General features: G+C 43.2%; 2 non-coding genes and 2 pseudogenes across 2 annotated transcripts; all 4 read left to right on the forward strand.

Annotated features, from left to right (window-relative positions):
- The first annotated feature begins 7,047 nt into the window (after positions 1-7,047).
- On the forward strand, positions 7,048-7,245 carry LOC130321317 (U2 spliceosomal RNA). The gene has a single exon (XR_008867062.1). It is a non-coding gene; the product is annotated as a U2 spliceosomal RNA (small nuclear RNA).
- A 2,093-nt stretch (positions 7,246-9,338) lies between these two features.
- Positions 9,339-9,529, forward strand: LOC130321323 (U2 spliceosomal RNA). Its single transcript, XR_008867065.1, has one exon. It is a non-coding gene; the product is annotated as a U2 spliceosomal RNA (small nuclear RNA).
- A 2,072-nt stretch (positions 9,530-11,601) lies between these two features.
- Positions 11,602-11,734, forward strand: LOC130321321 (U2 spliceosomal RNA; annotated as a pseudogene).
- Positions 11,735-21,123: 9,389 nt separating this feature from the next.
- Positions 21,124-21,332, forward strand: LOC130321318 (U2 spliceosomal RNA; annotated as a pseudogene).
- The last annotated feature ends 1,564 nt before the right edge of the window (positions 21,333-22,896 follow it).

A 22,896-nucleotide genomic window follows, 5' to 3' on the forward strand; every position in this document is an offset into this window, starting at 1 on the left:
GCACCACCCCCTTACAGGGTTAAAAAGAAAGATTCCTACTTTCATTGCTACCTGCTTGCTGGCTAGCCAGCTAGCCAGCCCTGTGGGCCTTGCTGCTGCTGCAGCCAAAAAACAAAAGGTGGTGCTGCTGCTGCTTCTGCTGCTTCTGCTTCTGCTTGTGTCTGGCCGCTGTTGGAGCGTCCAGGCACAGGACTTCTGCTGCTGCTGACTAAATGGCCTCCTTAATTGGATCATTTGAGTAGCCAGCACACCTGTGCAGGTAGGGCATGACATGATAGGCAGCTGCCTTGATAGCGGGTGGGTGCTGAATGTTCCTAATTGACAAAATAAGATTAATGCTTATGAAGAAATATAAAATCTCATCCCTTCCCCAATATCGCGCCACACCCCTACCCCTTAATTCCCTGGTTGAACTTGATGGACATATGTCTTTTTTCGACCGTACTAACTATGTAACTATGTAACATAACATGGGGGGGGGGGGGTCTCCTGGCTGTTCACACAGGTGTGTCATTGCTGTACATTGACCATGCATTGCTTCTGTGGTATTGCAAAGGCAAAGACAAATGCTTCCAGCCATCCATTGCACTAATGGATTGGTCATCAGCTGGCTGTCTATGTCCCGCATCAATATAGACCAAAGTACAGAGGGTTAGGCTATGCTATTGTGCACCTACCTGATGCATCAGAAGGTGCGAGGCCCTTGCTAAATTCTGTGCACAGACTTTGAGATCTATGCTTTAGACTGTATCTAAACCTGCTCCAACATGGACTGACATTCTGGCCTACTTTCAGCCGATGCGACTTGTCTGTCGCTGAACAGTCGCTTTTTATGTATTCAGCACCTATGTATAATGTTGTAAAAAGGCTCTAGAAGCTAAAGTCGCAGAAATGTCACACATATTTGGCCTGCAACTTTCTGTGCGACAAATTCAGACAGGAAAAATCAGTATAAATCCTTAGAAAATTATCCCCCAGTGTCTCCATCTGCTGGCGGTATTGAATAAGCATTGCTGCACTGATGGGGTATGCATTAGACGAAAAAAAAGAAGAAAAAGAAGAATAATACGCCCAGAAAAGAGGCGAAAAGGAGAAAAACGTAAAAAAACGTGAAAAAAAAGTAAGAGGAAGAGAAGGGAAAAAAAGGTGGAAATGGGTTTAAAAGTGATTTCGGCGGAGAAATATATATATATATATATATATATATATATATATATATATATATACGCGCACACACACATATATATATAAACGTATTCTCCGTTGAGATATTGCAGCCGCTGCTGTGTCCAGGCCCAGGAGCCTTAGCACTGTGCTGTGATGTCACTCAATACCACTGACATCACTAGGTGTAAACAACATCTCTCCTTTGCTGTGTATGTGACTATGGAGCTGTTTGGTGATGTCGTCTATTATGGCCTTCATAGAAGCAACAGGAGATTGTTGCATCCATCTAGAACCCTCAGAACTACAGTGCTATGATGTCACTCACTTCCACAGGCCTTGCAGAGTGTAAACAACAACAACCCAGCTTTGTTGTGTATGTAACCATAGGGATTTGTGATGTCACCTAGAACCTTCACAGCAGCGACAGCTTTATGAGGAGCATCAGCACTGCTCTGCCTGAGCAGAACCATCACCGCCATAGGTTGTCAAATAACCCGGATTTAACCCACACAGGTAAGTCCAATGGGGTGCAGGCATGTCCTCTATGCTTACAGCTTCCCGTGGGTGTTGGTTTGATACCATTTGGGGACAGCCAAGGAGGCATCTGCAGGCAACAAAGGTAGGTGTGTGCTTGTGTGTGTGTTTCCTATGCAGATCCTAAGCCCAGTGTCACATGCAAGTAGGAGGAGTAAGAAGGGTTCCTGGCAAATCCGGGTTATGGATTGCATTTAAAAAGGCCCCGTGGGAGTGCAATGGGCCCCTGTCTTGCTGCTTAGCAATAATGGTATGGGTTTAGGTTCTGCTGTGTGTACTGGTGGTTGACTGCCCCCCAGCCCAGAGTGTGCATGGAAAATTGTCTGGCAGCCTCCCTGACAGCAAGCAGTGATAGTGCCCATGAAGGGGACCTTGTTGGGCCCGCCCCTTTCACGGTTATCGCTTCTCTGCCTTTTGGCTAAGATCAAGTGCAGTTGCCTTGGTCTCGCCTGAGGGTGCGATCTCTGGGTTTACCCAGTTTGCTGGAAGGGATTCTCTTTCTGTGGTTTCGTGCCGACAGTTCTGCCTGGAGAGATGGCTGGTCTGAAGAATACCATTCGTTTGGAGGTGGATCCCGGAAGTGCTGTGAAGAACAATGTTGTTTACCTGGTTCGGGACATCATCATGCTGAAGCTTGGAGTGGACAAGTCAGAAATATTCAGCGTTAATGAGGCTCCTCGCAAGGGTTCTTATGAGGTCACCTTTGAGCAGGAAGGTAGGTGCCTTGATGTTTATGAACGTTTGAGAAATTTCAGCAAGGACCCCATGATGGAGGGAGTGAAGATTACTCCTTTGTTTGGGTTTCAAGAAAAAACTGTCCTTGTGCATGTTTATAACCCTTTCACGGATGTGGCAATAATTGAAAGTTTTCTGCGCCAATATTGTGACTCTGTGCGTGGAGGTGAAAAACAGACCAATGTACTGGGAATCTTTAATTGCAAATATAAATTTGTTGTGAAACTGAAAGTGGATCCCAGTTGTGTTGGTGGCTTTAAACATCCCCCAGCTAGTTTTTCAGTTGCTGGACATAGGGGATATTTATCCTATGCTGGACAGCCTTATTATTGCCGCAATTGTTTTTCTTTTGGCCACGTGAAAGAGAGCTGCCTTAAGGGACAGGTGTGCCGGAACTGTAATGGTACTGGTCACCATGCGGGGAGTTGCCCCAACACAAAAAAATGTGACCTGTGCCGTGAGGAAGGGCATGTTTATAAAGACTGTCCTGGTACAAAAAGACCAAGCTATGCAAGTGCTGCAAGAGGGGCGGAAATTGTGAGGAAGTTGGCCCCTCAAAAACTGAAAGTTATTCCTCAGAAACCTGTGGATGTACAAGTTGCTGTGGCTGATGCCTTTAGGAAGCTGGAGGAGGTGATTGAGGGAGTGCAGAGCCCTGTTCACACAGCTGAATCTGTTCATCCCTCTGATCCTGCTAACATAGAGGAGTTTCAGTCCTCTGGAGAGACTAGTTTGTGTAACAGGGAGGGTGGTGGGAAACATAATGTCCAGGATGAAAATAATGATGGCTTCAAGCTGGTGCATGGTGGGAAGTCCGCCAAAAAAAGACGTGGTGAGGAGAGTACGAATTTGGCGCCAGAAACCAGGAACACATTTGAAGTGCTGGAAACGGACATTATGGAGACTGCTGAAAGTGGTGAATAGATATGCCGGGACTTGATATGAAATGTTATCAGGTGGTGAAGCACCTGTTTTCTAATGACTTTGTTATACCTGCTTTGTGTTTTACTATGTGTTCTCAATAGGTTTGCCGGGACTTGATATGCAAATGATATCAGGTAGTGAATCACCTATTTTCTAATGGTTATGTTATACCTGCTTTGTGTTTGTATATAGTTATGAGCATTATTATTTGTTCTCAAAATGTGAGAGTATTTAAAAATAAGGCTAGGAGAGCTGCTATTTTAAGTTTTTTAGCACAAGAGAATGCTTCAATTTTCTGTTTGCAGGAATGTGGTATTGAGTTCGCAGTAAGTCAGGATGAATGGGTGTATGGTCGGTGTGTGTGGTCTGGGAGTTCAGTGAATAAGAATGATGGTGTGGGTGTTTTAATTAAATCACCTGAAATTTCTGTTGAAAGTTATTTAGTTATTGAGCCTGGTAGGTGTATTTCTGTTAATTTATGTTATAAAGGTATTATGTTTCGTGTTATAAATGTGTATGCTTCTGCATGCAAAAATGAAAGAAAAAATTTGTTTGAGAAATTAAAATTTTATGTTCAAGGTAAAATACCTATTATTTTAGTTGGAGATATGAATGTGGACTTATGTAAGAAAGCATTTGATATATCAGGAAGAAAATTATTTGAGTTAGTTTCAGATTTTAGGTTTAAAGATATTCAGGATTTATGCAAAGTTAGTCCTAATTTATGCACTTATCATGCAGATAGGGGGAATGTTCACTCTAAGTTAGATTATTGTTTTTTGTCTGAGAATGTTAATGCATTAAGTTACAGACAGAGGTCTGTTTGTTATTCGGACCATGAGTCTTTGCTGTGTGAGATTGATGTGGGTCAGAATGCTGTGTATGGGAGAGGTTTGTGGAAGATGAATATTAAACATTTAGATAGTGTGGATGTGAGAGACCAGTATGAATGCATATATAAAAAATGGCGTGAAAGGAAAAGTGAGTTTGATAACATTATTTTGTGGTGGGAATGGGTTAAAAAGAAAACAAAATCCTTTTTTAGGTCTTTTGGTTATAAAATTGCTGCTATTAAGAGGGAACAATATGTTAAGTTAAATGCCCGTCTATCCTTTTTGTATAGATTGAGAGACTGTGGTGTGGATGTTCAGAATGAAATTGTGAGTGTTAAAAGGGACATTAATGAGTTTGTGTTGGAGAAAGGGAGGAGTATTATGTATAGAGCTAAATTAGATAAGAGGGAACATGATGAAAAATGTTCACGTTATTTTTTCAAAAAAGTTTTTTCAAAAAAGCCAGTTATTGATGTGATTGTGAAAGAGGATGGTAGTGTTGTGTCTGGTGATGGTGTGAGTGAGGAAGTTGCAGTTTTTTATGAAGAATTGTATGGAGAGAAGTGGAGGGATGAGAATTTGGAGAATGAGGTATTGAGTGTGTTGGAAAGGAAACTTGGAGAGGCTGAGCAGGCTTTTGTTATGCGTGGTATATCAAGTGAGGAAGTTTGGGATGTAGTGCAGAAAATGTCAGCAAATAAGACTCCAGGTGAGGATGGTTTGCCTGTGGAATTTTATCGGTTGTTATGGAATGTGGTGGGGAAGGATGTAGTTGAAGTGTGTCAGTTTATGTGGGAGAATATGGAGGTTGCGGAGAGTATGCGTGGGGGTGTGGTTGTGCTGATTCCGAAAAAAGGGGATTTAAAAAGTTTAAAGAATTGGCGTCCAATTACATTACTTAATTGTGATTATAAGATCTATGCGAAAATTATTGCCAATCGGATGAGAGATGTTGTTGAAAGCGTGGTGGGTGATGATCAGTTTTGTGCTGTGCCTGGACGTCGTATACAGGAGAATTTGTGTTTGTTGAGAGATTGTTTGTGGGATTGTAAGAGTAGGAAGCAAGATGTGTGTTTGTTGTCATTAGATTTTGAAAAAGCGTATGATAGGCTGTCTCATAGTTTCTTGTTCAGGGTGTTGTTGCGTATGGGTTTTCCGAGTGACTTTGTGTGGAGAGTTAGGAGTTTGTATGATAAAATATATAGTAGGATGCTTGTTAATGGATGTGTGGGGAGAAGAGTGAATGTGTTCTCAGGGGTTAGGCAGGGGTGTCCTTTATCACCAGTGGCATTTATATGTGCTATTGAGCCTCTGGTATGTATGATTAGGAGGGATAAGATAGTGAGAGGTGTACGCATTCCTGGTAGTGATGGAAGGGAGTTTAAAGTTAATGCTTATATGGATGATGTATGTGTCCTGTGTGATTCTGAGTCCGCTGTGAGGAGGGTGAAACTTTTAGTGTCTATTTTTTGTGGTGCATCTGCTTTTAAGGTTAATTGGTTAAAGAGTGAATGTAAGTGTTTTGGTGAGAGTAGATTAAGTAGAGATGTTGGGGTGAATGTTGTGGAGGGGTCTATTAAAGTGTTGGGGATTAAGTTTAGTGACGATTTGGATGGGAAAGAGAGTTGGGAGGAGGCGAAAAAGAAGGTGGAGTTGCGTCTAAATTATTGGAGTTTGAGAAGTCTTTCCTTCATTGGGAAGATTGTAGTTATTAAAAGTGTTGTGTTACCAATTTTTCTGTATGTTGCTATGATTTTTCCTCCCCATTATATGGGTTTGAGGAGCTTGAACAGGGTTCTGTTTGTCTTTTTTTGGGGTTCTAAAGTTGAGAGGTTGAGGAGAGAAATAGTGGTGAAAAATTGGAAGAAGGGTGGTATGAGTTTTCCAAATTTGGAGGTGTACTTTGGAGTGAATATTTTAGTTTTTATTTTAGCTATTATTGGGAGTGATAGAAAGGTGTCCTGTATGACAAGATTTCTGGCTGGTAGATTTTTTGTCAGGTTGAAGTGGTGTGAGAGGGATTTGAATAGGCCTATTGCTTTTGAGGTTCCTAAATGGTATGAGTGGGTTGTGAGGTTTTTGGAGAAATTTGAGTTGATAGAAGAAGAGGTGAGTGTTTTGAAGAATAAACGTTTGGTGATGAAAATGATTGAGAGTAAAGAGGTTGTATGTAATATTAATTCTGTGAGAGGAGCGGATGTGGAAAAAGTTTGGAAGAAAGTGAGGATGGATGGTATGTCTAATAAGCAAAAGGAGATTGTATGGCAAAGTTTGCATGGGGTGTTGCCAGTGAGAGAGTTTCAGAAAGCAAGGGGTTTGGTGAGATGTGATGTGTGTCCTAGGGAGAATTGTAATGGTTTTGAAAGTGTTATTCATCTTTTTTGGAATTGTAAGTATGCTCGTGAGGTTGTGAGAAAACTTGGGCCTTTGTGCAAGGAATTAACAGGTGTGGAATTTTTGTATTATGAAATGATGATGTTTGGATTATGTGTGAGTGGTGGTCAGAATGAAAGAGTGTTGTGGTTATTGTTGTCGTGTATTAAAGAAGTCTTATGGGATGTTCGGAATGTTTATTTGTTTTTGAGAAAGGAAATAAGTGTAAATAATAGTGTGAGGATGGTGTTAGGAAAGCTTTATTTGTGTTATTTGTGGGATGCTAGGAGGGGTGGGATTGATGCGGAGGGTATTTGGAAAACGAAAAAATGGATTCATTCTGTTGATTTATCTTGATGTTTTTCATGTACTTGTAATTTTGTCTGTTTTTGATTATAAATAAAGTTCCCGATGATGAGAGGGTTGTGTGTTACAGAAAGTTTGTAATGCCAGTTTTGAAAGTATTGTTTTGAGTACTTTCATCCCTTATCTGAGGGTTTAAAAAAAAAAAAAAAAAAAAAAAAAATCTGTTCTTATCAGTTTAATATCTGATACGTCCCCTATCTGGGGACCATATATTAAATGGATTTTTGAGAACGGGGGCCGATTTCGAAGCTTGCTTCCGTCGCCCTATGCATTGACCCGATATGGCAGTATCTTCGGGTACAGTGCACCACCCCCTTACAGGGTTAAAAAGAAAGATTCCTACTTTCATTGCTACCTGCTTGCTGGCTAGCCAGCTAGCCAGCCCTGTGGGCCTTGCTGCTGCTGCAGCCAAAAAACAAAAGGTGGTGCTGCTGCTGCTTCTGCTGCTTCTGCTTCTGCTTGTGTCTGGCCGCTGTTGGAGCGTCCAGGCACAGGACTTCTGCTGCTGCTGACTAAATGGCCTCCTTAATTGGATCATTTGAGTAGCCAGCACACCTGTGCAGGTAGGGCATGACATGATAGGCAGCTGCCTTGATAGCGGGTGGGTGCTGAATGTTCCTAATTGACAAAATAAGATTAATGCTTATGAAGAAATATAAAATCTCATCCCTTCCCCAATATCGCGCCACACCCCTACCCCTTAATTCCCTGGTTGAACTTGATGGACATATGTCTTTTTTCGACCGTACTAACTATGTAACTATGTAACATAACATGGGGGGGGGGGGGGGGTCTCCTGGCTGTTCACACAGGTGTGTCATTGCTGTACATTGACCATGCATTGCTTCTGTGGTATTGCAAAGGCAAAGACAAATGCTTCCAGCCATCCATTGCACTAATGGATTGGTCATCAGCTGGCTGTCTATGTCCCGCATCAATATAGACCAAAGTACAGAGGGTTAGGCTATGCTATTGTGCACCTACCTGATGCATCAGAAGGTGCGAGGCCCTTGCTAAATTCTGTGCACAGACTTTGAGATCTATGCTTTAGACTGTATCTAAACCTGCTCCAACATGGACTGACATTCTGGCCTACTTTCAGCCGATGCGACTTGTCTGTCGCTGAACAGTCGCTTTTTATGTATTCAGCACCTATGTATAATGTTGTAAAAAGGCTCTAGAAGCTAAAGTCGCAGAAATGTCACACATATTTGGCCTGCAACTTTCTGTGCGACAAATTCAGACAGGAAAAATCAGTATAAATCCTTAGAAAATTATCCCCCAGTGTCTCCATCTGCTGGCGGTATTGAATAAGCATTGCTGCACTGATGGGGTATGCATTAGACGAAAAAAAAGAAGAAAAAGAAGAATAATACGCCCAGAAAAGAGGCGAAAAGGAGAAAAACGTAAAAAAACGTGAAAAAAAAGTAAGAGGAAGAGAAGGGAAAAAAAGGTGGAAATGGGTTTAAAAGTGATTTCGGCGGAGAAATATATATATATATATATATATATATATATATATATATATATATACGCGCACACACACACATATATATAAACGTATTCTCCGTTGAGATATTGCAGCCGCTGCTGTGTCCAGGCCCAGGAGCCTTAGCACTGTGCTGTGATGTCACTCAATACCACTGACATCACTAGGTGTAAACAACATCTCTCCTTTGCTGTGTATGTGACTATGGAGCTGTTTGGTGATGTCGTCTATTATGGCCTTCATAGAAGCAACAGGAGATTGTTGCATCCATCTAGAACCCTCAGAACTACAGTGCTATGATGTCACTCACTTCCACAGGCCTTGCAGAGTGTAAACAACAACAACCCAGCTTTGTTGTGTATGTAACCATAGGGATTTGTGATGTCACCTAGAACCTTCACAGCAGCGACAGCTTTATGAGGAGCATCAGCACTGCTCTGCCTGAGCAGAACCATCACCGCCATAGGTTGTCAAATAACCCGGATTTAACCCACACAGGTAAGTCCAATGGGGTGCAGGCATGTCCTCTATGCTTACAGCTTCCCGTGGGTGTTGGTTTGATACCGTTTGGGGACAGCCAAGGAGGCATCTGCAGGCAACAAAGGTAGGTGTGTGCTTGTGTGTGTGTTTCCTATGCAGATCCTAAGCCCAGTGTCACATGCAAGTAGGAGGAGTAAGAAGGGTTCCTGGCAAATCCGGGTTATGGATTGCATTTAAAAAGGCCCCGTGGGAGTGCAATGGGCCCCTGTCTTGCTGCTTAGCAATAATGGTATGGGTTTAGGTTCTGCTGTGTGTACTGGTGGTTGACTGCCCCCCAGCCCAGAGTGTGCATGGAAAATTGTCTGGCAGCCTCCCTGACAGCAAGCAGTGATAGTGCCCATGAAGGGGACCTTGTTGGGCCCGCCCCTTTCACGGTTATCGCTTCTCGGCCTTTTGGCTAAGATCAAGTGTAGTATCTGTTCTTATCAGTTTAATATCTGATACGTCCCCTATCTGGGGACCATATATTAAATGGATTTTTGAGAACGGGGGCCGATTTCGAAGCTTGCTTCCGTCGCCCTATGCATTGACCCGATATGGCAGTATCTTCGGGTACAGTGCACCACCCCCTTACAGGGTTAAAAAGAAAGATTCCTACTTTCATTGCTACCTGCTTGCTGGCTAGCCAGCCCTGTGGGCCTTGCTGCTGCTGCAGCCAAAAAACAAAAGGTGGTGCTGCTGCTTCTGCTGCTTCTGCTTCTGCTTGTGTCTGGCCGCTGTTGGAGCGTCCAGGCACAGGACTTCTGCTGCTGCTGACTAAATGGCCTCCTTAATTGGATCATTTGAGTAGCCAGCACACCTGTGCAGGTAGGGCATGACATGATAGGCAGCTGCCTTGATAGCGGGTGGGTGCTGAATGTTCCTAATTGACAAAATAAGATTAATGCTTATGAAGAAATATAAAATCTCATCCCTTCCCCAATATCGCGCCACACCCCTACCCCTTAATTCCCTGGTTGAACTTGATGGACATATGTCTTTTTTCGACCGTACTAACTATGTAACTATGTAACATAACATGGGGGGGGGGGGGGGTCTCCTGGCTGTTCACACAGGTGTGTCATTGCTGTACATTGACCATGCATTGCTTCTGTGGTATTGCAAAGGCAAAGACAAATGCTTCCAGCCATCCATTGCACTAATGGATTGGTCATCAGCTGGCTGTCTATGTCCCGCATCAATATAGACCAAAGTACAGAGGGTTAGGCTATGCTATTGTGCACCTACCTGATGCATCAGAAGGTGCGAGGCCCTTGCTAAATTCTGTGCACAGACTTTGAGATCTATGCTTTAGACTGTATCTAAACCTGCTCCAACATGGACTGACATTCTGGCCTACTTTCAGCCGATGCGACTTGTCTGTCGCTGAACAGTCGCTTTTTATGTATTCAGCACCTATGTATAATGTTGTAAAAAGGCTCTAGAAGCTAAAGTCGCAGAAATGTCACACATATTTGGCCTGCAACTTTCTGTGCGACAAATTCAGACAGGAAAAATCAGTATAAATCCTTAGAAAATTATCCCCCAGTGTCTCCATCTGCTGGCGGTATTGAATAAGCATTGCTGCACTGATGGGGTATGCATTAGACGAAGAAAAAGAAGAATAATACGCCCAGAAAAGAGGCGAAAAGGAGAAAAACGTAAAAAAACGTGAAAAAAAAGTAAGAGGAAGAGAAGGGAAAAAAAGGTGGAAATGGGTTTAAAAGTGATTTCGGCGGAGAAATATATATATATATATATATATATATATATATATATATATATATACGCGCACACACACACATATATATAAACGTATTCTCCGTTGAGATATTGCAGCCGCTGCTGTGTCCAGGCCCAGGAGCCTTAGCACTGTGCTGTGATGTCACTCAATACCACTGACATCACTAGGTGTAAACAACATCTCTCCTTTGCTGTGTATGTGACTATGGAGCTGTTTGGTGATGTCGTCTATTATGGCCTTCATAGAAGCAACAGGAGATTGTTGCATCCATCTAGAACCCTCAGAACTACAGTGCTATGATGTCACTCACTTCCACAGGCCTTGCAGAGTGTAAACAACAACAACCCAGCTTTGTTGTGTATGTAACCATAGGGATTTGTGATGTCACCTAGAACCTTCACAGCAGCGACAGCTTTATGAGGAGCATCAGCACTGCTCTGCCTGAGCAGAACCATCACCGCCATAGGTTGTCAAATAACCCGGATTTAACCCACACAGGTAAGTCCAATGGGGTGCAGGCATGTCCTCTATGCTTACAGCTTCCCGTGGGTGTTGGTTTGATACCGTTTGGGGACAGCCAAGGAGGCATCTGCAGGCAACAAAGGTAGGTGTGTGCTTGTGTGTGTGTTTCCTATGCAGATCCTAAGCCCAGTGTCACATGCAAGTAGGAGGAGTAAGAAGGGTTCCTGGCAAATCCGGGTTATGGATTGCATTTAAAAAGGCCCCGTGGGAGTGCAATGGGCCCCTGTCTTGCTGCTTAGCAATAATGGTATGGGTTTAGGTTCTGCTGTGTGTACTGGTGGTTGACTGCCCCCCAGCCCAGAGTGTGCATGGAAAATTGTCTGGCAGCCTCCCTGACAGCAAGCAGTGATAGTGCCCATGAAGGGCACCTTGTTGGGCCCGCCCCTTTCACGGTTATCGCTTCTCGGCCTTTTGGCTAAGATCAAGTGTAGTAATACAGGAGATCTGGTCAGAAGGTACTCGGGTACCCCTCTCCTCGGCCTTGTGGGATCGCCCAGGTTTATTGCCTGGGCTTCACCCACTTGTTGCTATTGGGGAGAGGGCCTAGTCCCAGGGTAACGAGTAGCGATCGCCTCTCAAGACCTTCGGGTGGAGAGAGGTTAGAACCATGGATGATGATCCGGATCCAGGTTCTGTGCCGGCATACGCAAGGATCAAAAACACCGTGAGAGTCATTCTCACGGATGATACCAAAAGGGCGGACGATTTGAAATTCGTAGTAGAGGACGTGCTCGGAGGAGTTTTCGGAATACAGAAGGGCGAGATATTGGCAATCCAGGACTACCCGAAGCGTAAAATTTTTGATGTGACGTTCACACAAAATGGCATCCACAGAGATTTTGTTACCAGAGCTGCTGCGAGTAAAGACAAAAAGCTTCAGGGTGTCCGGATTATTGAGCACGTTCTAGACGATATTAAGCTGGTTGTTGTAAAGATGTATTCCCCTTTCGCCAACCTACACGATGTTGAGTTGTTTTTACAAGTCTATTTTAGTAAGGTTGAGTGCAGAGGAAAAATCATGAACAGCTGTGGCATCTGGACATCTAAGTGGAGATTTCAGGTTACATGCAAAAAAGATGACAGATTGCCAGGGGGAATACAACTACCACCAGCTCGTTTTAAAATAAATAATATGTGTGGCGACCTCTTTTATGCGGGGATGCCAAGCTACTGCAGGAAGTGTCACAGATATGGACACACAAAAGAAAACTGTGAAAGTACATGCAAAAAATGTGGTAGCACACAGCACGAGACAGAGAAATGCACAAGAGGAGGGAGGTGCAATTTCTGTCAACAATTCGGTCACCTTTTCTCCTCTTGTCCCCACAGACATAGGACGGAGCAGCAGTGGCAACCCTGGAGGCAGCAAGGACAGAAACCGGGACACCAGCCGAGGCAAGCAGAGCCAGTGATTACCCCCCCACAAGAGGTAAGCGGTGAGATGGAGAAGGAGAAAGACCCCCCTCAGGCAAAAGGAGGGGACCCTAAAGAGCAGAGGATGGCCAAAAAACGTGCAAGTGGTGAAAAAACTGGCCCCCAGGAGCATGCTGGGTTAAGAGAGGAGCGGACGGCGGCCGAATCCGCTCCTCAGCAACCTCTGGCTCAGGGTCCCCCTGAGAGCGATGATCCGGGTGGAGAGGTGAAGGTTAAAAGGCGGAGGGGCTCCAGAAGACTCTATTCGGAGGCGGTCCAGGGGGAGCCGATGGAAGTACCTGCGGATGCAGGGAACCCAAGTGACGTTCCTCCACAGGTCCCCATAGGGGATACCCCCCCTCCTCCCTGCCAGGAGGAGGTTTCAGGGGTGACCGTCTCTGAGGTACCAGAGACGGAACTAAGTGAACACCCGACCCCTATGGAGGGGCAAGAGGTGGAAGAACCCAATGAGTCTGGAGCCCTGATTGCCAGGATGCCCGAGAACAACTATGCCTCAATCATGATGGAGGAGGGGGGTCGGCTGAGTGATGGTGCCTCCTCTCCTGCTTCCTCTATGCGTACAGTTGAGTCAGATTTTGGGGGGTATGAGGCTTCGGAGGGGGAATCAGAGGTGTAAGACGTTTTCTTGTACATTCCCATGGCTGAGTTGTCCGGTCTGTCCTTGAACGTGAGAAGTGTGAGCGCCAGAGTAAGAAGGGTTGCCCTATTTAATTACTTGTCGGTTTTTGCTGCTTCCGTCCTTTTCCTGCAGGAATGTGGCATCCCGCACAGATTAAATTATAAAGAATATGAAGATGATTGGGTGCACGGTCCATCAGTCTGGTCTGGATCAAATGAGTCCAGATCAGCAGGGGTCGCCATACTTTTTAAAGGGAACGTTTTAATTGAGAGTTTTAACGAAATTTTACCAGGCAGAATTTTATTGGTCAGCGCTTTTATTAATGGTATTAAATGGCAGTTTTTAAATTTTTATGGTTCTCCTGATAAGAATGAAAGAATAAAAATGTTGGAGATTTTACCCCTTTTTATTAACAATTCTAGTCCTCTTGTTTTATCAGGTGATTTTAATTGTATTTTAAGGGGAGAACGCCGTTTTTCGAACGCAGTGAGTAGGAACTATGATAAGACGTCTTTTATGTTAAAAAACTTGATTTTAGATTTTAATCTCACTGATGTTTTTAAAAAATGTAATTTTAACGTACCAGAGGAAGACGGTGTTACCTGGAGCAATGCAAGCTGTAGCTCCAGGATAGATTTTATTTTTTGTTCTTATCAAGTACTGCCTTTTAACTGTGATCTTTTTACCAATGTTTTTTCTGACCATAAATTATTGTATTTTAAAGTTAAAAGTGATTTTAAAAGGAGAACTGGTAGGAATGCCTGGAAGTTAAACGTGTCCCTTTTTGAAGATCCGCAGGTTTTATCAGATTTTATCACCTTTTACAAGGAATGCAGACGAGTAAAAGACCCCAACACTCCCACCAGTATCTGGTGGGAAAAAATGAAACTAAAAATAAAAGAATTTTTTATCCGTGTTGGGGTTAGGAAAGCTAAAGAAAAACGTGAATTTTATAATATCCTAAATACTCGTCTGCAAACCCTGTACAAATTCAGAGCACATGGGATGGAGGTGGAGAAGGAGGTACATGATCTTAAAAAAGAAATAACTAAGTGCCTGGAGCAGAAAGGAAAAGAAATTATCTTTAGGTCTCGAATACAGCAACTTGAGGAAAACGAGACCTGCTCCAGGTATTTTTTTAAGAAAATACATGAAAATAGAAGGTTAATAGAAAACATTGAAGGAGTGAATGATGTACAGGGTATTTTAAAAAAGGTGCAAGAGTTTTATGCAGATCTTTTTAATGTAAAACACATTGATGAATGTTTTATGAATGACTCGTTAAAGGAGATCACCAATTTTTTAGATCCTGTCTCACAGTCTTTTTTATTGCAGAATATTTCAGAGCAGGAGATTTTAGAGACCGTCAAGAGTTTTAAAACAGGTAAAGTGCCTGGGCCGGATGGTATACCCATTGAATTTTATGTTACTTTTTATGGTATTTTAAAAGAAGATTTGTTCTCCCTTTTTACGGAAGTCTTTAAGTCTAAAATCCTCCCAGGCTCATGGAAGAAGGGTGATGTCTCCCTGCTATTCAAAAAGGGAGACCGGTCGGAACTCAAAAACTGGAGACCAATCACCCTTCTGAACTGCGACTATAAAATAATGGCGAAACTGTGTGCTAACCGCTTAACCCCTTAAGGACATAGGGCGTATCCATACGCCCCCGTTTCCAAGTCCTTAAGGACCGAGGGCGTATGGATACGCCCTGAGCATTTCCGGCCCCCACCGCTAGCCGGAGGGGAGCCGGAGCCGGATGCCTGCTGAAATCGTTCAGCAGGCATCCCGGCATATCGCCCAGGGGGGTCATTATGTCCCCCCATGTCGGCGATTGCCGCAGATCGCTGGACAATTCAGTCCAGCGATCTGCGGCAGATTCCGGGTCAATCGGGTCTCCAGTGACCCGATGACCCGGAATTACTGGCTGATCGGGGCCGTCAGAGACGGCCCCGAACAGCCAGAGGCAGCAGGGGTGAGGTGGTACTGGTGCCACTTCACGATCGCCCTGATTCGTCGGCCGGATTACCAGCCGACCAATCAGGGCGCCTGCTGCGGGTGTCACTCCCGCAACCCGCTCCGCCCCTCTTCCGGAGGACGTGAGCGGGTGCGGGAAGACGACCCCCGGTGCTGGGGACCCCGATCCCCGGCGTCCATGTTGGGATCGGGGCCCCAGGAGCAGCGGCGGCAGCGGCGACGACGAGGGACTGACCTGTGCTGCTGGTTCGTTGGAGGTGAGTGACAGCCTCCTGCTGTTGCTTAGCAACAGCTCCCAGCATGCAACAAGGGCATGCTGGGAGCTGTAGTTATGCAACAGCAGGAGGCAGACCACCACAACTCCCAGCATGCCCTTATGGGCATGCTGGGACTTATAGTTTTGCAACAGCTGAAGGCACATTCTTTCTATGTAAAAGTGTACCTTCAGCTGTTGTGTAACTACAACTCCCAGCTTGCACAATCAGCTAAAGTGCATGCTGGGAGTTGTAGTGGTGCATCTGGTGGTTGCATAACTACAACTCCCAGCATGCCCGTTGGCTGTCGGTGACTGCTGAGAGTTGTAGTTTTGCAACAGCTGAAGGCACACTGAGTTAAGTAGTAAACCAGTGTGTCTCCAGCTGTTGCATAACTACAATCCCCAGCATCCCCAGCCAATGTAGTTTGCCTCCGGCTGTTGCATAACTACAAGACCCAGCATGCCCTTCCGCTGTCCGTACATGCTGGGGGTTGTAGCTTTTGCAACAGCTGAAGGCACACTGGTTGCAAAACACTGAGTTTGTTACCAAACTCGGTGTTTCACAACCTGTGTGTCTCCAGCTGTTGCAAAACTACAACTCCCAGCATGCACTGATAGACCGTACATGCTGGGAGTTGTAGTTTTGCAACAGCTGGATGTTTCCCCCCCCCCCAATGTGAATGTACAGGGTACACTCACATGGGCGGAGGATTACAGTAAGTATCCGGCTGCAAGTTTGAGCTGCGGCAAATTTTCTGTCGCAGCTCAAACTGCCAGCGAGAAACTACTGTGAACCCCCCGCCCATGCGACTGTACCCTAAAAACACTACACTACACTACCACACAATAAAATAAAAAGTAAAAAACACTACATATACACATACCCCTATACAACCCCCCTCCCCAATAAAAATGAAAAACGTCTGGTACGTCACTGTTTCCAAAACGGAGCCTCCAGCGGTTGCAAAACTACAACTCCCAGCATGCACTGATAGACCGTCCATGCTGGGAGTTGTAGTTTTGCAACAGCTGGATGTTCCCCCCTCCAATGTGAACGTACAGGGTACACTCACATGGGCGGAGGATTACAGTAAGTATCCGGCTGCAAGTTTGAGCTGCGTTAAAATTTCTGCCGCAGCTCAAACTGCCAGCGAGAAACTACTGTGAACCCCCGCTCGTGTGACTGTACCCTAAAAACACTACACTACACTACCACAAAATAAAATAAAAAGTAAAAAACACTACATATACACATACCCCTACACAGCCCCCCTCCCCTCCCCAATAAAAATGAAAAACGTCTGGTACGCTACTGTTTCCAGAACGGAGCCTCCAGCTGTTGCAAAACAACTACTCCCAGTATTGCCAGATAGCCACTGACTGTCCAGGCATGCTGGGAGTTTTACAACAGCTGGAGGCCCCCTGTTTGGGAATCACTGGCGTAGAATACCCCTATGTCCACCCCTATGCAATCCCTAATTTAGGCCTCAAATGCGCATGGCACTCTCACTTTGGAGCCCTGTCGTATTTCCAGGCAACAGTTTAGGGCCACATATGGGGTATCGCCGTACTCGGGAGAAATTGGGCTTCAAATTTTCTGGGGTATTTTTTGCTATTACCCTTTTTAAAAATGTAAAATTTTTGGGAAAACAAGCATTTTAGGTAAAAAAAAAAATTTTTTTTTTACGTATACAAAAGTCATAAAACACCTGTGGGGTATAAAGGTTCACTTAACCCCTTGTTACGTTCCCCGAGGGGTCTAGTTTCCAAAATGGTATGCCATGTGTTTTTTTTTTTGCTGTCCTGGCACCATAGGGGCTTCCTAAATGCGGCATGCCCCCAGAGCAAAATTTGCTTTCAAAAAGCCAAACGTGACTCCTTCTCTTCTGAGACCTGTAGTGCGCCAGCAGAGCACTTTTCACCCCCATATGGGGTGTTTTCTGAATCGGGAGAAATTGGGCTTCAAATTTTGGGGGGTGTTTTCTGCTATTACCCTTTTTAAAAATGTAAAAATTTTGGGAAACCAAGCATTTTAGGTAAAAAAAAATAAAAAATGTTCACATATGCAAAAGTCGTGAAACACCTGTAGGGTATTAAGGTTCACATTACCCCTTGTTACGTTCCCCGAGGGGTCTAGTTTCCAAAATGGTATGCCATGTGTTTTTTTTTTGCTGTTCTGGCACCATAGGGGCTTCCTAAATGCGGCATGCCCCCAGAGCAAAATTTGCTTTCAAAAAGCCAAATGTGACTCCTTCTCTTCTGAGACCTGTAATGCGCCAGCAGAGCACTTTTCACCCCCATATGGGGTGTTTTCTGAATCGGGAGAAATTGGGCTTCAAATTTTGGGGGGTGTTTTCTGCTATTACCCTTTTTAAAAATGTAAAAATTTTGGGAAACCAAGCATTTTAGGTAAAAAAAAATAAAAAATGTTCACATATGCAAAAGTCGTGAAACACCTGTAGGGTATTAAGGTTCACATTACCCCTTGTTACGTTCCCCGAGGGGTCTAGTTTCCAAAATGGTATGCCATGTGTTTTTTTTTTGCTGTTCTGGCACCATAGGGGCTTCCTAAATGCGACATGCCCCCAGAGCAAAATTTGCTTCAAAAAGCCAAATGTGACTCCTTCTCTTCTGAGACCTGTAGTGCGCCAGCAGAGCAATTTTCACCCCCATATGGGGTGTTTTCTGAATCGGGAGAAATTGGGTTTCAAATTTTGGGGGGTATTTTCTGCTATTACACTTTTTAAAAATGTAAAATTTTTGGGAAACCAAGCATTTTAGGTAAAAAATATATAATTTTTTTTACATATGCTAAAGTCGTGAAACACCTGTGGGGTATTAAGGTTCACTTTACCCCTTGTTACGTTCCCTGAGGAGTCTAGTTTCCAAAATGGTATGCCATGTGTGTTTTTTTGCTGTTCTGGCACCATAGGGGCTTCCTAAAGGTGACATGCCCCCCAAAAACCATTTGACGCTCCTTCCCTTCTGAGCCCTCTACTGCGCCCGCTGAACAATTAACATAGACATATGAGGTATGTGCTTACTCGAGAGAAATTGGGTTTCAAATACAAGTAAAAATTTTCTCCTTTTTACCCCTTTCAAAAATTCAAAAATTGGGTCTACAAGAAAATGCGAGTGTAAAAAATGAAGATTTTGAATTTTCTCCTTCACTTTGCTGCTATTCCTGTGAAACACCTAAAGGGTTAATACACTTACTGAATGTCATTTTGAATACTTTGGGGGGTGTAGTTTTTATAATGGGGTCTTTTATGGGGCATTTCTAATATGAAGGCCCTTCAAATCCACTTCAAACGTGAACTGGTCCATGAAAAATAGAGAGTTTGAAAATTTTGTGAAAAATTTCAAAATTGCTGCTGAACTTTGAAGCCCTCTGGTGTCTTCCAAAAGTAAAAACTCATAAATTTTATGATGCAGACATAAAGTAGACATATTGTATATGTGAACCCAAAAAAAATATATTTTGAATATCCATTTTCCTTACAAGCAGAGAGCTTCAAAGTTAGAAAAATGCAAAATTTTCATTTTTTTCATCAAATTTGGTGATTTTTCACCAAGAAAGGATGCAAGTTACCATAAAATTTTACCACTAAGTTAAAGTAGAATATGTCACGAAAAAACAATCTCGGAATCAGAATGATAACTAAAAGCATTCCAGAGTTATTAATGTTTAAAGTGACAGTGGTCAGAATTGCAAAAAACGCTCCGGTCCTTAAGGTGAAAAAGGGCTCGGTCCTTAAGGGGTTAAAGAACGTAATCCATAAAATAATTCATACAAACCAAGTCTGTGGGGTGCCTGGGAGGAGTTTATGGGAGAACCTAAACCTTTTAAAGGATGTAATTAGCGACACCAAATTAAGAAAAGGAAAGCTGGCGGTTTTATCCATAGATTTTGAAAAAGCTTTCGACAGGGTGTCACATTTTTATCTTTTTAAGGTTTTAGAGAAAATGGGTATACCTGATGGCTTTTTATTGTCTCTTAGAGCTTTTTATGATAACTGTACTAGTAAAATTTTAGTAAATGGTTTTAAGACACAGGGCGTGATTTTAAATTCCGGAGTGAAGCAGGGGTGTCCCTTGTCCCCACTACTCTTCATTTGCGCAATAGAGCCTCTTTTATGTACAATACGAAAGGATAAGCAGATCCATGGAGTCCCCCTGCCAGGAGGAGGGGGACTAGAGGCGAAGGTAGTGGGGTACATGGACGATGTTGCGGTGTTTTGCAGGGACACCCCATCGCTTCAGAAGACGCTAAAACAGATTCAATATTTTAATTGTGCCTCCGGTTTTAAAGTCAATTTTAACAAAAGTAACATTTTAAACATAGGCGGAATGCCTTTGTATGATGTGCCCGTCCCTGTGTCTGAGTCGGTGCAGATTTTAGGTGTCTCCTTTGACGAGTCTAATAATGGTTTTAATAGCTGGGACTTGGTGGCTCAAAAAATAAATAAGAAAATATGTATGTGGAACATGCGAGAACTTACAATGGAAGGGAAGGTTTTAATTACAAAAATGGTGCTTTTACCTATTTTATTGTATTTAAGTCTGGTTTTCCCACCCCCCGAAATGGTTCTAAAGAAAATAACAAAAGCTTGTTTTACTTTCTTTTGGAGTTCTAAGAGCGAAAAATTAAAGAGACAAATTGTGATAAAACCGAACTTCAGGGGCGGTAAGGATTTTCCAGATTTTAAAGCTTTCCTTTTAATAAAGTTTTTTAGCATGTGTTTTACTACTGTTTTTAAAGATAGCTACTGGTCTTATTTTGTTCGTTTTAATACTGGTTATTTTATGCGGAGGAACGGCTGGTTTTCTACAGTTTTAAGTTGCCCTTATTCTTTGAATTTACCCCCTCAATACATGATTTTAGGAAAAATTTTAAACTTATATAATTTTAAAGGTAAAAGTGTTCAGGATCTGTGCAATAGCAAAAAACTACTAAAGGAAATAAAAGAAACCAGTACCGTGACTCCCATCAAAAATTTTAACGAACAGAAGTGTATACAGATTTGGAAGATGTTGAGTATTAATTATCTTTTTAATTCACAGAAGGACCTGGCCTGGAGCTGCGCACACGAGTGTCTTCCATGCCGGGCATTCCAGCACCGAAGAGGATTATCCAACTCTGCAACCTGCCCGAGGGAGGGATGCCGACAAGAGGAGACCGTGCACCATCTAATATGGACTTGTTTTTACTCGCAGAAAATATGGACAAAGATACTCCCTCTGGTAAAAAGGATAACTGGACTAAAAGACTTAAATATTGCAGTGGTTTTTTATGGTTGCCTGGAATGCCCAACACGGACTCAAGAGACTATTGCATGGAAGATCATAAACTGTGTGAAGGCAGCTCTGTGGAAGGCCAGGAATATTTTATTGTTCAAGCATGAGGTTTTATCTGTGAAGGACATTTTATCTATCTGTTTTTATGAAATGTACCAGTACTATCTTTTAGACAAGAAGAGATTTCCGCTTTTATCTAGAAAATGGTTTTTAAAAGAATGGAATTCTATCTTGTAAAGCCACCAAGTGCCCATTTTATGTTTTAATATGTTGTAAATATGTTATTTATATGTAACTGTATTTATTGACATATTTAGACAACTTTGTTAACATTATTTAATTTTTAATAAAGTTGCCCCCGTAAGGGTAGTCAAGTTAAAAAAAAATAAAAATCTGTTCTTATCAGTTTAATATCTGATACGTCCCCTATCTGGGGACCATATATTAAATGGATTTTTGAGAACGGGGGCCGATTTCGAAGCTTGCTTCCGTCGCCCTATGCATTGACCCGATATGGCAGTATCTTCGGGTACAGTGCACCACCCCCTTACAGGGTTAAAAAGAAAGATTCCTACTTTCATTGCTACCTGCTTGCTGGCTAGCCAGCTAGCCAGCCCTGTGGGCCTTGCTGCTGCTGCAGCCAAAAAACAAAAGGTGGTGCTGCTGCTGCTTCTGCTTCTGCTTGTGTCTGGCCGCTGTTGGAGCGTCCAGGCACAGGACTTCTGCTGCTGCTGACTAAATGGCCTCCTTAATTGGATCATTTGAGTAGCCAGCACACCTGTGCAGGTAGGGCATGACATGATAGGCAGCTGCCTTGATAGCGGGTGGGTGCTGAATGTTCCTAATTGACAAAATAAGATTAATGCTTATGAAGAAATATAAAATCTCATCCCTTCCCCAATATCGCGCCACACCCCTACCCCTTAATTCCCTGGTTGAACTTGATGGACATATGTCTTTTTTCGACCGTACTAACTATGTAACTATGTAACATAACATGGGGGGGGGTCTCCTGGCTGTTCACACAGGTGTGTCATTGCTGTACATTGACCATGCATTGCTTCTGTGGTATTGCAAAGGCAAAGACAAATGCTTCCAGCCATCCATTGCACTAATGGATTGGTCATCAGCTGGCTGTCTATGTCCCGCATCAATATAGACCAAAGTACAGAGGGTTAGGCTATGCTATTGTGCACCTACCTGATGCATCAGAAGGTGCGAGGCCCTTGCTAAATTCTGTGCACAGACTTTGAGATCTATGCTTTAGACTGTATCTAAACCTGCTCCAACATGGACTGACATTCTGGCCTACTTTCAGCCGATGCGACTTGTCTGTCGCTGAACAGTCGCTTTTTATGTATTCAGCACCTATGTATAATGTTGTAAAAAGGCTCTAGAAGCTAAAGTCGCAGAAATGTCACACATATTTGGCCTGCAACTTTCTGTGCGACAAATTCAGAAAGGAAAAATCAGTATAAATCCTTAGAAAATTATCCCCCAGTGTCTCCATCTGCTGGCGGTATTGAATAAGCATTGCTGCACTGATGGGGTATGCATTAGACGAAAAAAAAGAAGAAAAAGAAGAATAATACGCCCAGAAAAGAGGCGAAAAGGAGAAAAACGTAAAAAAACGTGAAAAAAAAGTAAGAGGAAGAGAAGGGAAAAAAAGGTGGAAATGGGTTTAAAAGTGATTTCGGCGGAGAATATATATATATATATATATATATATATATATATATATATATATATATATATATATATTATACGCGCACACACACACATATATATAAACGTATTCTCCGTTGAGATATTGCAGCCGCTGCTGTGTCCAGGCCCAGGAGCCTTAGCACTGTGCTGTGATGTCACTCAATACCACTGACATCACTAGGTGTAAACAACATCTCTCCTTTGCTGTGTATGTGACTATGGAGCTGTTTGGTGATGTCGTCTATTATGGCCTTCATAGAAGCAACAGGAGATTGTTGCATCCATCTAGAACCCTCAGAACTACAGTGCTATGATGTCACTCACTTCCACAGGCCTTGCAGAGTGTAAACAACAACAACCCAGCTTTGTTGTGTATGTAACCATAGGGATTTGTGATGTCAC

This window comes from Hyla sarda, unplaced genomic scaffold, assembly GCF_029499605.1.
Source record: "Hyla sarda isolate aHylSar1 unplaced genomic scaffold, aHylSar1.hap1 scaffold_2255, whole genome shotgun sequence".
Taxonomy (NCBI): Eukaryota; Metazoa; Chordata; class Amphibia; order Anura; family Hylidae; genus Hyla; species Hyla sarda.